The following is a 12,639-nucleotide window of genomic DNA, read 5'->3' on the forward strand; positions in this document are numbered from 1 at the left end:
TCCTGGAGTTGGGTCCTTTCTTTGGAGGCATGTTGGTCTTAAAATGATTAGGACAAGAGGATGGTAAGTCCTTTGAATTGAATAATGAGATATGAAACAAGAGATATCTCATTATGATAGATAAAGTGTTCTACTAAGCGATAATATATATAGGAAAACTACCAAAATAAAGGAATTATCGCTAAGGAAAGAATAAGTAGCAACACTTGGAACGAATTCTTACAACGTATTTGGCTTGTCTAAATACTCCTATAATATTTTACGTTTCGCCATGACGATGACTTGTTGTTTGGATATTAGGTAAGTTTTAGGCATGCTGCACACCACAGTCACTCCCAAGCACATGTTGGCCGTGTCTCGAATGAATATAGTTGATCATGCTATATTGACCCTAGACACGACTACATAACTGCCTAGGTTTAACCGCAACGTACAACACCCAATTACTTATGTTTTGTTCTACTCAAATCTACGATTTCTAGTGTTTAGGTATTCTTGTATACTTTTTGTTACAATGTTATCCTTGTTAAGGGTTTACAAAGCATCAGAATTCCCGGTTGTGATAGGAGTATTATGGTACAATATTTTCATAGTTTTTTCTCGCCTATCATTTCAGGTTTCTGCTTTTCCTACGGTCCGTGATAACAATCTTATCTATGACATTTTTCAACACTGGTTTGTGCTTTTACTTGACATATATTGAATTGTTTGATTTCTGATATACATTTCGTCTGTTGTTTCTGCAAAACTGAATCCTTCTTTAACTTTTTGTAGAAATTTGGATGCATTGTTCGATTTCTGATTTGAGTTTTTTTTTTGTTGCACATTTCCATTTCATTTGGTGGACATGGTGATTGAGTATAATCCATTAGTTTCAGCAGTTGGCATCAAGAATGTGACCATCAATGACAACTTTTTCCCTGGCCATTTTCTTGATTGACAAATTATGCGAGGTGTTCGTATGGTTGAGATACATCCTTTACAATCGTGTTCACATTTACTATTCTATGTGTAGCGTATATTTGTTTTCAGGTTTTCAGATTAAAATCTAAGTATTTTTGAAAACTTTGTGTTTATTGTGCTTTTGAGCGCATAATTCAAACTGAATCTTTTCATGTATATGTAATAAATGTGTTGTCTATTGGTTTGCATTGGTTTGCTATTCATATTTTTTTAGTTGTTGACTAATGCCCAAATGTCCACTACTAAATAATAGCCAGTAGTCTGACCAAAAGGTTATTTTATAAGATTTTTAAGGATATAAGTGTAAAAACATAAATAGAAACAATTAAAAAAAGAAAGTTTAGTGTGTAATGAGCATACTGTCATTGTAAAATGTAAATATGGAACAATATCTTTGTATCTGACAAACATGAAAAAGAAGGGCAGTGGGGGTAATTTATACCTACCATTCTACCAAACTTATTAAGAAATCATATTTGTTTTCGAATTTACAGTACATAGCACCCAACACAATCTTTATTGAATTGGTATAATCATATAACCATGTTACATTTTATTCTTTGTATTCGGTAGAAGTTTATATTACACATCTTTAAGTTATTGATAAATATTTGTTTTCAGGTTTTCAGATTAAAATCCAAGTTTTTTGAAAACTTTATGTGAATTATTGTGCTTTTGAGCACATAATTCAAACTGAATCATTTCATGTATATGTAATCAATGTGTTGTTTGTTTTCTACTTAATGGATTTATGTTTTAAAGATTCATTGATAGGCTTTGAAGTTTCTGGTCTTACATTATTGAATATATTTCTTTCTCAACCATATAACAAAAAGCCCTAAACTAACACTTGTTTTTTTTTTTTTTTTTTTTTTTTTTTTTTTTTTTTTTAAATTTTCAGAAATTTGAAGGAGAGATTAGGAGGAAGGGTTCTTTTATTGACCATTGAATATTCCTAAAATGTGTTGATGTAATGAACAACTAATATTAAATTAAATAAGGTATGTCAAATTGAAATTGTTAGTGGTGATATGTGAATAAATATCCTAATTTGTTATATTTTTCAATGTTTATAGTAACATACTATATATTTATATTTTTCTATTATTTTGTTGATCACGGGAAGTTTGGTAGATAGCAGGTTCTGAAATGCCCAGTTAAAAAGAGGTACATCGTTATAAATCGACTAATTTTGTAATATTCAATACTTTATGATGATTATTTGTGTGGATTGTATTATTAAAGATTTTAAAAAATTGTTTATTCTCTATGATATTTGTTGATAAAAATTAATTGGTCACATATAATTAGGCAAACATATGGGCATATAGTATGTTATTTAGGATCAAAATGTTTCAAGAAGTAAAATCAGTGAAACATAAACATATTAATGTGATGCATCCTACTTAATTTAGCAAATTACAAAAAAATGCTTAAAAAAATGAAAGACATACCTATTTGAATTTGATTAATAAAGGGAAAAACTATTGATTGCGGCTGTAGAATGAAGAAATGTGCATTTTTTTATTTTTATAACACTCTAAACCAAGAATTAAGAACTTAAAAACAAAAAACATAAGAAAAACATACCTATTGCAGGAACAGAAAAGGAATGAGAATAAGATTTAGAGACTTCAAATTGGCGCAATATATAGTATATATAATGAAACCACGTTATTATTTTGGAGGGATAAGAAAAAGTCAATGAAACATATCCAACAGTTATTTAGTTAGGATAGATAATGTAGAAAGTTTAGGATATGTTTTTTAAATTTCAAATTAGGATAATGTAAAATTTTTAAAATTTATATATTTTCTTTTGTCATATCCATTTTAAAATTTTTGATTTTCAAAATTTATAATTTAATAAATACATATTTTTAAATCTAAAAAACTAAAATTTTAAATTATAGTATTATAATTTAATTTTGCCTGTAACAGCATTGTACTTTGGAAAAATTGAAAGTAACATGCATTCTCCACAAAGCATGGAGAAGACATTTTCTAATTTATTAATTATTTATTAAAAAATAATAATAATAAATAAAAACTCAATTTCCTACATACCATTTTATGTCATTTTACACATCTCGGCTAGTTTACCACACATTTTTTTTAATCAGTTGGCAGTTAGCTTTACATCTTTTAATCAGGTCAAACATAACCTAAAAATATTTTAATTAACATGATCATAATTAGCAATAAGTTAAGAACACCTAATTGAACATTTAGAGAAATATGAAATTTAAATTAGAAACTACAAGAAATAGATAAATTGTTCTTATTTTTCGACCCCTGGTTACAAGAATACACAGTGTATTAGCTTACTCTTCAATTAACAAAAATGGCTAGAAAATGTGAAACATATCTTACTCAAGTTTTATGATGGCTAAATCACAGATTATGAGTTGCACATTAAAAATTGTAGGAAGGTCTTCAATAAGTCCTTTTTCTCACTGGTATCTTTCATAGTTGATGCATTGGCTCCTAAATGTGTTTGGTACATGTCTTTTGATCTGCAACGAATAATATGACACAAGCTGCTAATTTTTCATTTTCTTTTGTCATATCCATTTTAAAATTTTTCATTTTCAAAATTTATAATTTAATAAATACATATTGTAAATCTAAAAAATAAAATTTTAAATTATAGTATTATACTTTAATTTTTCCTGTAAGAGCATTGTACTTTGGGAAAATTAAAAGTAACATTTTGTAATGAAAATATTTATCTATGTAATGGTTGTCCAAATAATCGAATAAAAAAATATATATGAATGATCACAAGAAAATACAAACTTACTTTTAGTTAACCTTAAGGAATAGCAACTTACGTAAATTTATGAAAGTTAGTATAATATTTACAATTATTTATCTTTTAAAATATCAGTTTTGCATAAATTTATTTTGTTATTATTTTATAATCCTTTTTTATATTTTAAAGTTATTTATAAAAAATAAATTGACCATAATACCCTTACCTTCTAAATGGTCCCTGTTTTAATATGAAATAATTGCAAATACATGAATGGTCCTTCTTATAATAACTTTCAAGAAATAGTTAAAAGAATACAACTTAATTCAAATGTTTAGTTTACTTTGTATAGATACTTACAATAACACGTATAAATCTAAAAACAAAATTCAATAATAATCAATAAAAAGAATGTCAATAAAAACAAAATTCAATAATAATTAATAAAAACTACTTAAAATTCCAATATCCAAGGAGCTAAATCCATAAACATACCAAATTGCTAAAACCAAGACTCATTAGAAATACTAAAAAAAATACTAGCTAAAGATATTTATTCCTAGCCACATTCGATACCAATATACTAATATAAATAATCTTTAAATAGATTATCCACATCTTTATCATTATCTACTAATGGATGTGCTGGCTCACAACTAAATCATCTTCAACCAGAGTTGGCTAGGTCATACTGACTTCATCTTTAACCGGTTGTGGTTGGGTCACACCCACATCATATTGAACCTAATGCAGGTGGGTCATACCTGCAGGTAACTGCAACTCTTCTCTGCAAATAACAAATTCAAATGTAATAAATAAACACCTAAATGTTACAAAAAATTAAATCTAGTGATTAATAAGTACTTTGAATAAAATAGTAAAAATACACCAAAATATTAAATAACTTCATTAGAAGTCATAAATAAAATTAGGAAAATAGATTAAGTTTTTTGAAAATATGAAAAATAAAATATTGCATGAAATAATAACTAACCCAACATAAGGTAAATCATCACCGACTCTGAAAAAACCGGTTTCGGGTTTAAACAGTGACACGGGGTATTTTGTTTCTTTTTGTAAGTGTCGAGTCTGTTTGTATCTGATGTATCCACATCAGAAGGTGCCAACCCTTCATTCTCGGAACTCACAACTTCAATCACATGGTCCCATTTCCAGTTTTCAAGTGCTCTTTGACGTTTAGTTTGTTTTTGGAGGAGACAAATTTGTACTTTTTCATCAATTTCATGTTCTTCCTTATTGTTATCTTTGTTAAATGTCTTCATGATGGCTGTCGAATAAGATAAAGATTAGTAAATAATAATCAAGAACATAAAATAAAATCTGAAGACAAAACAATAAATCAAAAGGTGAACATACTATGATTGTTGCAATATCAGACTTGAATAAGAAGTATAGAGTTTGGCGGCAGAAGTGTGGTATATATATACATACTACGATTTTGAATTTGTAATTAGTGGATATATAATGATTAATTTGGTTTGTTACTGTTGGAATCCTAAGTCTTGGGGTCCAAGCAATCTAATTTATGGAAAGATTAGTTTATGGCAAGTTGGTCATAAGTTTCCTAGTCTAATATAAGTTGGTATGTTAGGCTATATATACGTGTCCATAATCGAGTTTATGATTATGAGAACAGATTGTAAAAACATTGGTTTTGAGTAATTTTCCAATTAATCAAAGAGTTATTTTGGTTATTTGTTTTGCATTCTTGTTTTCAAAACTTTAATTGGTATCAGAGCTTAGGTTGAGAAGCTGTGAGATTGATTTGTACCTGTTGACGAGTCAGGTCAACATGACAGATACAGGGGGAGAAGGAGAAGCTCCGGTGAGAGTGAAGGAGGTTGGGACAACCTCAGTTTCGTGTCCGATGCTCACATCCACTAACTACACTGTGTGGGCAATGCGTATGAAGGTTGTCTTACGCATCCACAAAGCCTGGACTGTGATTGATCCAGGAACCGATGTCAATGAAGAAAAGGACTGCCTTGCCATGGGTTTGCTATATCAAGCCCTACCAGAAAACCTCATAATGCAGATTGGAGATCAGGATTCGGCCAAGAAATTGTGGGATGCGATTAGAGCACGTAATGTGGGTGCAGATAGAGTCAAAGAAGCGAGATTACAAACCTTCATGTCAGAATTCGATCACCTGAAGATGCTCGAGTCAGAAACAATCGATAACTTTGCCGGAAAACTGTCCGGAATCGCGTCTACATCGTCGACATTAGGAGAAACGATTGAGGAATCAAAATTGGTGAAGAAATTCCTCAAATCATTACCTAGAAACTTCATTCACATCGTTGCATCTCTTGAACAGGTACTAGATTTAAAATCGATAGGGTTTGAAGACGTAGTGGGTCGATTGAAGGCATATGAAGAAAGAATAAGGGAAGTCGATGCTGGAGAAGGACAATCGAGGATTCTATTTGCCGAAAAATCGACCGGAGATGGAGGTGGTTCGTCGACTGGTGGGGGTAACTCATCGGGAACGAAAGGAAACTGGAAAGGATCGAATGGGTCTAATAAAGCGAATGAGTTTAATGGGACTAATAAGTCGAGTGGATCCGGGTCTGGAGGGTCACATGGGTCAGGTGGGCCCAAAGGGAATAATAGGGTTTCTCAAAGCAATCGGCCCAATAAACTATCCAATTCTAATTCTGATTGCAAAAATTGTAATTGTTGTTGTGGCAAGAATCGGAAAAATATGGAAAAGGATCGATCTAAGGTGATTTGTTTTCGGTGTGATAAACCGGGTCACTTTGCTTCTGAATGTCCGGAACGACTCCAAAAATTACAAGACGGTGATTTTTCGGAACGTGACGACAGTGACGAATCCATTTTTTAAATACGGATCGGGTTGAAGAATTCTCTAGAAGGACTTAGAGATTCGGGGGTGATTCTTGGAATCCTAAGTCTTTTTTTTTTTTTTTGGAATCCTAAGTCTTGGGGTCCAAACAATCTAATTTATGGAAAGATTAGTTTACGGCAAGTTGGTCATAAGTTTCCTAGTCTAATACAAGTTGATATGTTAGGCTATATATATATGTGTCCATAATCGAGTTTATGTTTATGAGAACATATTGTAAAAACATTGGTTTTGAGTGATTTTCCAATTAATCAAAGAGTTATTTTGGTTATTTGTTTTGCATTCTTGTTTTCAAAACTTTAGTTACTAAGGGATAAATTTATCCATCATTTGAATTTATTTATTTTTTTTTAAATTTTGAATTAGTCTGAATAAATGAATAGGATAAGTTTTATTTTTGAATTGTCTAATTTGTTTTGATAGAAAATAAGATAAGATATATATTTAAATATATTTTGTTTTAGAGAATAAGAAAATGTCAACCAAAATTATCATCTATTATTTCTTATTTTCGAATTTTGTACAGATAATCTGGATTTGTATAAAATTTTAATTTTTGTTTATGCGGAAAAATAGTGATGCATTTTCGATTAATTTTTCTTTGAAATTGCTATACGTATGGATCCATGTTTTTGATCATGTTGATTTTAAATAGTAACCAGGACCAAAAATAAAAATTATTTCTAAGAGTCTGTTAATGTTTCAAATTTCTGTTTAATTTCATTTTCATGAAATATGAGACATCTTTTTCAGCAAATTAGCATATTTCCCTTTATCTGTTTTTTTAATAATAAAAAGTTATGTTTGAAACTCAACATTGATGTGTGTGATATGTATCTGTGTGTGTTGTTATTGTTTCAAAAAAAATGAAATGTCTCCCATTTTATAGCATCTTACTTTCAAAATCATCCTTCTTACATCATCGTACTTTCTTAGTATTCCAACTAATGCATTGTAGTTTGTAAAATGTTTTTTTTTCACATCACATAATACAAGTGTTTGAATACATGCTTTCTGGATGTGTGACTTAAAATTTCTCTGTGTATATTTTACTAGTTTTCTGTCTGTGTATATATTTAACTCATTTGTATTACCTTGTTTGTTGGTAGTTTTATAAATAACTTCTTAGATGGTGTTTGTTTTGGGAGAAGAATGTACAATATCTACAGTCTTTTTATTTTTCCATGTCTTGAGTCCTTTTCTTTCTGAACAATTATAAACCTTCCATCTTCAAAAGTACTTTGACATTGATGCTATAATAAAGATTTACTCGAAAGTACATTGATATAATAAGCAATTATTGTTGACAATCATACAACCCAACAATAAACCAAAAATTCAGTTACAAGTAAAAAAATAAACAAAAGTAGGATAATATAATAAGCAAATCCAAGTATGATGATACAATAGGCACTAAATCAAACAATTTAGGTTCAAAATGAAACAAAAAATCATCTACAAAAGTCATTAAATCAAATTACGTTTAGGTTATGTTCATGTAAAGGTCTTCACCCAATTTTCTGTATTTATCTAAGAGGAAGCCATTGTTATCAACAATCATATAACGACCATACTGCATCCACCAATTTAATTCTCCTTTATGTGTTTTCTCATTTACATGCATATTGATTTCTTGTAACACTTGTAAAATTGGAATTTTTGTTGTATATTTATTTTCTGCAACTTTCATTGCATTTGATGACTTATTGGACTGTCTCATGACAAGTTGCATTTGGACAGTTGCATTGTGATTTGGAAGATCATAGCCATCACCATTTTTGCACTCTTCACCTAAGCATCCATGTTTGGGAACTTCATTTTGCATTTTCTTCATACAATAAGTGTGTTCAGCACAATCCATGCATCTACTACAAATAGCAAGTAAATGTTCATGCCCTACATCTCCACATATATCACACACAATGACATCAACAACAACTTCAACATCCATTTCTGAGTAGTTTTAATCTGCAAAAATTCCAAAAATTCTTTAAAAATAAGTTTTTTTCCTCGAAAATTATTTTTTTGTAATAAAGTGACATTAAACAATATTAAATTGCATAAAATGGCAGGAATAACACTTAAATTGAAGATACATGATATTTGTTTTTTGTTTTGCACAGGAATATAAGTTGGATTGATGGTTGTTTCGTTACCTGTAAACACCAAAAACCACACACACACACACAACATTAAAGAGTGTTGAGATATGTTTTGGGTATTGTTGCTTTGGTAGATGTAAACAGAAACACACACTAATGCACCATTAATTTTAAAAGCAAATATTACAGACACATACACTCCATTAAAGAGAGAGTTAAAGTGGGTATATTGTATGTGCATGTGTGTCTATATAGTGTGATTTAATTTATATTAGAAATAAATTACAAACATTCCCTTCAACTGATTTATTTTACTGTAGGAATAGATGGTGGTGTTGGGTAAGAATTGATTTCATAGAGCCAACAATCGGGTCCTGTAAACACAAAAAATTAACACAAACACAAACACACCATCAAAGAGAGAGTTAAAGTGATTTTGGTTATGTATGCAGTGTTTTTTTTACATATATATACATGTATTGATTTACTTTTTATGGAGGAATGAAAGATGAAGGTTGCAGCGGCGGTGGTGCGGTGGTGTATTTTTTATATTATATGTTAGTTTACACTGTTGCTAGCAGTTTCGATACCTGTAAACACCCAAAAAACACACACACACAACATTAAAGAGTCTTTAGATAAGTTTTGGGTATTGTTGATTTGGTAGATTTAAACAGAAACACACACTCATGCACCATTAAATAGAATACTTGAATAGTTGTTTCCTGTCTTTGATGGTTGTGTTGATTCCTTCCATCGATTCCTTTTATTTGGTTGTAATGGTGGTTCGATTCCTTCTATTTGGCTGTAAGGGTGGTGAGACGAAAATTATATGGGAAAGAGGAGATATTGTTGGCGTAACAATAATTTAAAATTGATGGAAATATAGGGATTTTGAGGGGGCTAAGTCAAATAGTAGAGATAATGTTCTTGACTTTTTCAAGACCTAATAAGATTTCACCTAATATATATATATATATATATATATATATATATATATATATATATATATATATATATATTATATATATATATATATATTCAATAAGGAACCATTTTAAACCTTAGAATCAAGAAACCAATCTTTTCTCATCTTTTAGAGCAAATTTTTTATAAAAAAATAGAAAATCATAACTTTTTATCCTCTATCCATTGATATCAAATTTGATAAAAAAAAAATGATATGTTCAGATTCATACTGTTAATTTGTTTAAATTCATATTGTGAATCTATACATATTCACCCTGTGAAATCTGTGCTACAACTTTTGAACAATTTGTATAAAATACGTAAATAGTAAATTTAAATATAACCTTACATGATTAACTTAAATATAAATATTTGTTCAACTTAAACAATCCAAAAGATATTTTGTAAATAATTAAAAGTGATAAATTGTAGTGTTTTTTAATAATGATTATAAGTTGGTTAATTAGGTTAAATAACTATCAAACCTACAGTGTAATCATAAATAAAATAAATTTCAATATTATAATATTATTTTTACTTCTACTTAGAACGTTACATATTTAACTTTTAATATATTATACTTAATTTATTAGATTTAATACGTTGTTGAATTTAAACCATCATCAGTTTCAACCTACAACTTTTGAACAATTTGGACAAAATGCTTATATTATTTATTTAAATATAACATTACAGAGTCAACTTCAATATAAATTTTAGTTCCACTTAAAAAACCAAAAAATTATTTTGTGAATAGTTAAAAGTGATAAATTATAGTGCTAAATGCAAAAACTAAATTGTAATATCAATTTCACTAAAATATTTCATAAAGATATTTTTATAATAATTAAAAGTTTTCAAATAAATAGCTTAAAATAACAATAGTTAAAAATAATTCGATATAAATAATTATATTGTTACCCTTAAAATAAAATAAAAATGTATGATGTTTTAAATAATTACAATGATAGAATTAAAATGTTAGGAAAATAAATTTTAAAAATTAATTAACAATAACAACAACTATTAATAACATTAAACCACATATTATATTTAATTTTATTCATAAGTGACCCGCGAATAGAGGTCATTTAAAACATTGAGATTATGCAGTTTTAATATATATATATATATATATATATATATATATATATATATATATATATATATATATATATATATATATATTATCATATAATTAAAAATAATCAATATATCATATGAAGTTAGTATACGAATTATTATATCAAATTTAACAGCAACATTATTTTTATATTTAAAAATAAATATATTTATAAGGATTTCAGCTACATATATGCTTCTACGTAATGCACGAGCATTCACCTAGTCTTATATATAATAACGACAACAAACATAAATATTAATGACCTTCGATTCTTATTTAAATCAATCCTGAAAACTTAGAACCTAATTTATTTCTGTTAAAGTATTTTTCAAAATAAATCCTGCTCATCTCTCTCTCTCTTTATATATATATATATATATATATATATATATATATATATATATATATATATATATATATATATATATATATATATATACTAGACGAATTGTCGCGCGTTGCGCAGCGCAGGTTAAAAATTATTGTTAGAATATAATTTTCATACACCTTTTAGTTAATTCGATTCATCAATCTAGGTTTTTTTTATTATTATACTTAATGTTTTCCTTTTAACTATGTTAAAAAATATATATTGAATTTTTTTAAACATCATTTGATATTTTACTTTAGGTTTTAAATTTTACACTAAAACTTTAAGCTTATTTGATGTATTAATGTAGGTTATTTATTTAACTATATATTGAAGTTAACAAATTAAGTATACCATCTTGATAAGTCACAAATTCTTCCATTTATGATAATATTTACAACTAAAAGCATATTTAAGTTAATAAATTAAGTATATTGTATGGAAATATGAAAAGTATGGAGTTTCAAATGAATATGGTGAAAGAAAAAATGCTTCATTTATAATATAGTATGATATGATATGATATGATGATTATAGTTTTAATTTTTGATTCATTGTGATATATACAATTATTTGATAATTTTATAAACCGTTTAAAATTGTTTAAATTGTATATCAAACGTAAGATAATCTATATATAACGGGTAACACAATGTATGAATAAAAATATGAACTCCAATTTTTAGTAACATAAAAATACATTAACATCTATTATAACATTTGTATTAAAAAAGATATATATACAACGAATAATAAAAAATATAAAAAATAAATACTGCAACTTTTAATAACATAAAGACACTAAAACATTTATTATAACATTTATATTTACTTTTCATATTTAAATGACAAAACTCTTTAAATAAATTAATGTTTTTAATTAGGAAAACTTTACAACCTTATAAAAGAAAAGAAAATAAAAAGTTATTAGTGATTACTAATTAATAATCATAAGTTAAAAACTCTTAAGTTGTAACTAATAAATATACATAAATTAGAAAACTCTTGAGTTGTAGTGTGAGTTTCAAATGATTACAATACTTGGAAATTGGTATTTATTATTATTATTATTATTATTATTATTATTATTATTATATTCGTCTGAATAATTGGCTTTGATGCATCATTTTAATCCCTTTAATTATTAAACATAAATATATTTAATTATAAATTTATAGCATACACAGGTGCATATATATGTTAAACAAATCAGATATAATATATACTTTCGTAAATATCATATGTAATTCTTGTCGTAGTAATATGAATAAATTACTTTCATATGAAGAACATATCATGATAAGTCATTATAATGTAACGACCGAAAAATCCAACCAATTTAAATTTTTCAAAAACAACCTGATTCCATTAAATTATTACAAAAAGGTTTTCAATACAAATTATTTAGAGTATTCCGAGAATCACATTACTACAAAATCATGAGGAGCAGTACGATCACGCCTTTGT

Source organism: Lactuca saligna, chromosome 8 (assembly GCF_052625555.1).
Source record: "Lactuca saligna cultivar CGN05327 chromosome 8, ASM5262555v1, whole genome shotgun sequence".
Taxonomy (NCBI): Eukaryota; Viridiplantae; Streptophyta; class Magnoliopsida; order Asterales; family Asteraceae; genus Lactuca; species Lactuca saligna.